Source organism: Papio anubis, chromosome 2 (genome assembly GCF_008728515.1).
Source record: "Papio anubis isolate 15944 chromosome 2, Panubis1.0, whole genome shotgun sequence".
Taxonomy (NCBI): Eukaryota; Metazoa; Chordata; class Mammalia; order Primates; family Cercopithecidae; genus Papio; species Papio anubis.
The window spans coordinates 63,352,102-63,358,101 of record NC_044977.1 but is presented as its reverse complement, the minus strand read 5'-3'; the positions used below and the strand labels follow the sequence as shown (position 1 = coordinate 63,358,101).

The window sequence follows — 6,000 nt, the reverse complement described above, 5'->3', positions numbered from 1 at the left end:
GCTGAACTTGTTTACACTCCCACCAACAGTGTAAAGTTGTTCCTATTTTTCCACATCCTCTCCAGTACCTGTTGTTTCCTGGAACACTTTTACACTGTTGGTGGGACTGTAAACTAGTTCAACCATTGTGGAAAACAGTGTGGCGATTCCTCAAGGATCTAGAACTAGAAATACCATTTGACGCAGCCATCCCATTATTGAGGATATACCCAAAGCATTATAAGTCATGCTGCTATAAAGACACATGCACACATATGTTTATTGTGGCACTATTCAAAATAGCAAAGACTTGAAACCAATCCGAATGCCCATCAATGATAGACTGCATAAAGAAAATGTGGCACATATACACCATGGAATACTATGCAGCCATAAAAAAGGATGAGTTCGTGTCCTTTATAGGGACATGGATGCATCTGGAAACCATCATTCTCAGCAAACTATCGCAAGAACAGAAAACCAAACACCACATATTCTCACTCATAGGTGGGAATTGAACAATGAGATCGCTTGGACACAGGAAGGAGATCATCACACACCAGGTCCTATTGTAGGGAGGAGGATGAGGGAGGGATAGCATTAGGAGATATACCTAATGTAAATGATGAGTTAATGGGTGCAGTACACCAACATGGCACATGTATACATATGTAACAAACCTGCACGTTGTGCACATGTACCCTAGAACTTAAAGTATAATAATAAAAAAAAAATTTCTATAATGGGGAAAAAAATAACAAAACAAATATATCATTAAACATCTACATACTATAGGGAAAAGTCCTAAAGAAGTCTTGCAGTGAATTAAGCTATATTTAAAATATTTGCTATGCTATAATGTAACAAATGCTTATTGGTCCAAATAATAATACTGGGATCAACGGGTGGGGATTGGAGAGAAGGAGATTTTAGTGCAATATGAGCAGACACTTATAGAGAGTCAATGAGGTATAATAGGAAGTACACTGAACTTGGAAAGCAAACACTTTGGTTTGTATCTCTGCAACAACATGCTACTGTACTGGCTGTGTGGTATCAGAGAGATCAGTTACCCTCTTTAAATCTTAATTTCCTGACTCATAAAATGAGGATTATTAAAAACAATCTTTTCCTTCTACTATACAATCACATGACTATCAAAAGTAATGTCAGTGAGACCCTTTTCTAAACTGTAATGTGCTGTTCAAATGTGAAATTATCACCTATTAGAACTTTATCTTAATGGAACAAGGTTTCTTGCCAAGTGATAGGTTCTCTTTCACTTGAGTCACAATGGTCATTCACACTGGGCCTTCCACTTTAGCTGGAGGTTAGGATGAGTGCTCTCAAGGGTCTCCTCAAACTGGGAGATCATCTGGTTTTATTCACGTGAAACTTTTCATTTTGCAGGTAAGGAAATCAGAGAAGGAAGGTAACTTACCCCAATGTAATTGCTAGAGCCAGAACTCTCTTATCATAAATGACATCATTTTTTTTTTTCTGGAATCATGTGGGCTTTGATCTTAGCTTTATCTTGGCTTCCTTTAGCACTTTCTGTCATCTTATTTTGACTGCTGTTTTCTTGCTTACTGACTCATGAGCACATGCTTTTGACTTCATACACAATAATTCCTCCACACTTTGAAGAGATCTAAGTAATAGATCTATCAATATTCTGATGGCTCGACTGGTTTTTAGAAGAGATAAATCACTCAAATGACTGTTTCACTTGATACTCAAGTTCAGTGTGTGTTCTAAGCTGAAGTTAAACTTGGTATGGTCATCTAGGAATTGAACTAGCATTGATACAATATAACAACAGTACTAGCTATATGAAAGACTAAAACATTAGCAAATGATTTTACAATAATCCACAATGTCTGACTATACAAATTGAAATAAAGAAAAACATCATTACCCCTGTAGCATCTATAAATATTAATAAGTTTAAATTTCAAAGAGTGGTATTTTCTAGTGTCTAAGGAAATATTTTTCAATGAAATAAGCTTTCAGTAGATATTTACTTTGATTGGTTTCTACTATGTAAAATAATTGAAGAGAAGATGGTTTTCCCAATCAAATTTAGCAGTCTAATATGATGGCAATGGAGTGGGAGAACAACAATAGACTTAATCACTTACCAATGACTTGGTCTCTAAGTTTGTCTCAATCAATATATATCTTAGCATGACTCAAGTTACTTTATTTAAAATGTCTGTGTTAGAGAAATGAAATTACTTGATTTTCTTTATTATTTATTGGCATTCTTCACTGAGATTATCAAATCTGTTAAATTGGAAATATTTTTGTTTCTCTGAAATCTCACCATTAAAATACTGTGATTCTCAAACTCCCAATTTGGAAAAATTAATTTTCATATTATTCTAAATTTAGAGAGGACAATATTATGTAATTTTGATAGAACAAAAAGTCAGAAATATACAGTGAAATTATAATGTATTGATCTGTTTTACCAACAAACCATACTTGCTAATATTGAGAAAAAATATAGTTAGAAAATGCTATTCCTTGCATATTGGAGGAAACGTTTTATGTCTGTAGCCTTTATAGCCCTCTGTTTACTAGTCCATTGAAAACTTTATCTGGGTATTGGAAAATGCAGGAAAAGACTGTTGACTGACTCGTGTATCAATACTAGGCAGCCTTTTTAAATGGTTTATTACATTTCTTATACTTGTGATTAACAAGTATATGAAAGATATTGCTATCTACAAATTTTATAACTGGATAATGTTTCTTAAAGCTGAAGTTTTATTATAGTCACATGCTTGAAAATAACTTCATGAAATCTCAGCATTTTCTCCATCCATTGATGGCTTAGCATATATATGTTAGTTATTATTATCCCAGAAATGGGTGAGCTGAGTTAGACATATGTAACAAGTCACAAGAGACCACATTTGTTCTCCTTTTCTTGAGTCTTTACTCAATATCTTGCAAGCTACATAAGGAATTTACTATTCTTATAGAGAAATTTTAAGTTTTAAAATATTCTCTTTTTGTTCTTTATTCTTTAAAGTGCAAATGTTGGCTGTCACAACACAAAGTAGTTTGTCACTTTCTCTCAGAGAAAATATTCCTGTTTATCTGCACAGATGTGGAATTAATGACCAGTACTTTTGAGTTTTGCCCACTTAAGCTGTCTGATGCCCACAATAGCTGAAGTGCTCAAGGTTCCTGCAGCCAATATATAGGCAATTCTACACACACTCCACGACATCAAGCCTAGAATTGTTATCAGACTTTGAATGGAAGAAACTTTTGCTTCTCCAGTTTTTCATACAGAATTTCAGAAAATTATTGTTGGAATTATCTTTTGAATATTTTACTCATATTGCAAATAGGATGCTAGACATTGGGAACACAAATAAAATATAAATCTTAATTTCAAGGCAATTAAAATCAGAGAGAGATACAAACATATTACTATTTATTTGTAATGTATTATTTACTATAGTGTCACATTATATCATCAATAACTTGATTAGACAGATGGAGAGCATCGTATCATGAGATAGATGAGTAGGAAGTGTTCAGTTAAAAGTTGCACTTTCAGCCGGGCGCAGTGGCTCACACCTGTAATCCCAGCAGTTTGGTAGGGTGAGGTAGGTGGATCATCTGAGGTCAGGAGTTTGAGACCAGCCTGTCCAACATGGCGAAACCTGTCTCTACTAAAAGTACAAAAATTAGCTGGGCATGGTGGCACATGCCTGTAGTCCCAGCTACTCAGGAGGCTGAGGCAGGAGAATTCACATGAACCCAGGAGGTGGGAGTTGCAGTGAGCCAAGATCATGCCACTGTGCTCCAGCCTGAGAGACAGGCTAAAAAAAAAAAAAAAAAAAAAAAGTTGCAGTTTAAAGAATCACGTTGAATTTGAAGATGAAGAGAATGGAGAGGAAAAGAGGGAGAGATGTGAAGAGACAGAAAGGGACACTTTAAATATATAGGAGTCCAGGCAACATACAAATTATAATAAGATTTATGGGATACTGGGTAGCAAGCTTAGCAAGCCAGATAGCAGAAGCAAACAGTACTAGGTGATTAAATAATTTTCTTATAAGTTCTTAAACTTATAAGAAAGCCAAAATTCTAAAACTTATAAGAAAGCATTGGACGGTCTCACTCTCCAAGCTTACTTGAAAGCATTGGAAGTTCTCACTCTCACCACCCAACCTATAGGGACACTTATCCCTTTTCCGAACTCTGGCAGCTGCATTAGTATTATATATTTAATTAATTTATTATTGATACATTAAATTCCTTGTCATATTTTAAAAATTCCTTTGTCTTAAACAGCAAATTAAGCCTTATTGCTTTACTTTTCACATACATAAACTCTTTGAGGGCAGGGTTTGAATATAATAATATAATGTACGCCCTACGTTGCATACATGAATCACACATAGTCACTATTTAATAGTACTTTGTTTGTTAAACTACATACTTTGTGTGGATATTTGTTTTGATTTATTATCCCCAAGTACTCTTGAATTTTGTTCCCTCCAAAAAAGACATGAGTTCTAACACTCAGTACGTCAGCATGTGGCCTTATTTGAAGACAGAGTCTTTAAAGGGGTTAATCAAATTAAAGTCATTAGGGTGGGTCCTAATCCAATATGACCAATATCTTCATAAAAAGAAGAAGTGTAGCTACATCAAGGGAAGAGAAAGAAGATGACCATCTGCCAGCCAGTGTCTCATAGAGCAGATTCTTTCTAGCAGCTCTCAAAAGGAACCAACCCTACCAACACCTTGATTTCAGATGCCAGCCTCCATATCTGCTAGACAATCAATTTCTGTGGTTGAAGCCACCCAGTCTGTGGAACTTTTTATGGCAAAAGTCCTAGCAAACTAATACATCCTCTAAAATGACTTCACAGTCCTGTTGAAATCTTTCAAGGATATATTTTCTTTTAAAGTCACTTAGGACTTAAAGTTTGTCAAATCCCCTCAATTCCTGATCTCACCAAATAATTGCTCAATCTCTGCTTCTATTGGCATTAGAAGACCTGACCTTACTGATACATAGGGAAAGTGTCACCACATACTTTACCATTTCAAATGCAGCTCACGCTCATGAAAGAAGTTTTGTAAGTACCCTCAAAGGTTATTTGTCAAATTGCCAGCTGTCAATCATCTCTCAATTACCCACATATGAATTATTCAGAGCTGGTTTAATCTCAAGCTGATTTCTTTTTGCCTCCAAGCACACATCTGATCTCACTCTCTGTTCTAGCAGTTGATATGTGCTTAGGGAATGCAGACTAATGTTAATATTAGCCCGAGCAAACACTTAAAAGGCTAAATCTGTGTCTAAAAGAAATTAATGCATTCCTCAAAACAAACATGTATCATCTTTGCATTATCAGATGTTTTGGATTATTTAATACCACATCTTGTTTCCTTGATAATCAAGAGTCTAACAAGCCCTATGCTTACACTGTTTATAACTTTAGGTTATAAATCCTTAATCATCAGTCAGGTGATTTTTATTTCAGTTTTCTACAGTGTTCAGGACAGCATTACATTGCCTACTAATACAGGTTAGCAACATGATATGGTTTGACTGTGTCTCCACCCAAATCTCATCTTGAACTGTACTTGCCATAATCCCCACATGTCGTGGGACAGACCTGGTTCAAGGTAATTGAATCCTGGGGGTGCTTATCCCCATGCTGGTATTCTTCTGATAGTGAGTTTCCATGAGATCTGATGGTTGAATCCCCCTTTTGCTCCACACTTCTCCTTGCTGCCACCATGTGAAGAAGGATGTGTTTGCTTTCCTTTCCATCATGATTATAAGTTTTCTGAGGCCTCCCCAGCCATGTGGAACTGTGAGTCGATTAAACCTCTTTCTTTTATAAATTACACAGTCTAATAAATCATACAGTCTAATAAAAAAAACAGCTAATGTTTTTATTAGCACCATGAGAACAGGCTGACATACATTGCAAGACTGAATTCTATCCTGCAATCTTAACTACTTACATCAGAAGACCT

General features: G+C 35.5%; 1 long non-coding RNA gene across 3 annotated transcripts in view; it reads left to right on the top strand.

Moving 5' to 3' along the window:
• Positions 1–658: 658 nt before the first annotated feature.
• LOC103881958 overlaps positions 659–6,000 on the top strand; it is a 116,632-nt gene continuing 111,290 nt past the window's right edge. For 2 of the 3 annotated variants that reach the window (XR_004182128.1, XR_004182127.1), the window contains exon 1: positions 659–1,389. This is a non-coding gene — a long non-coding RNA (uncharacterized LOC103881958). The remainder of the gene's footprint in view (positions 1,390–6,000) is intronic. The other variant, XR_004182129.1, reaches the window with a different exon arrangement.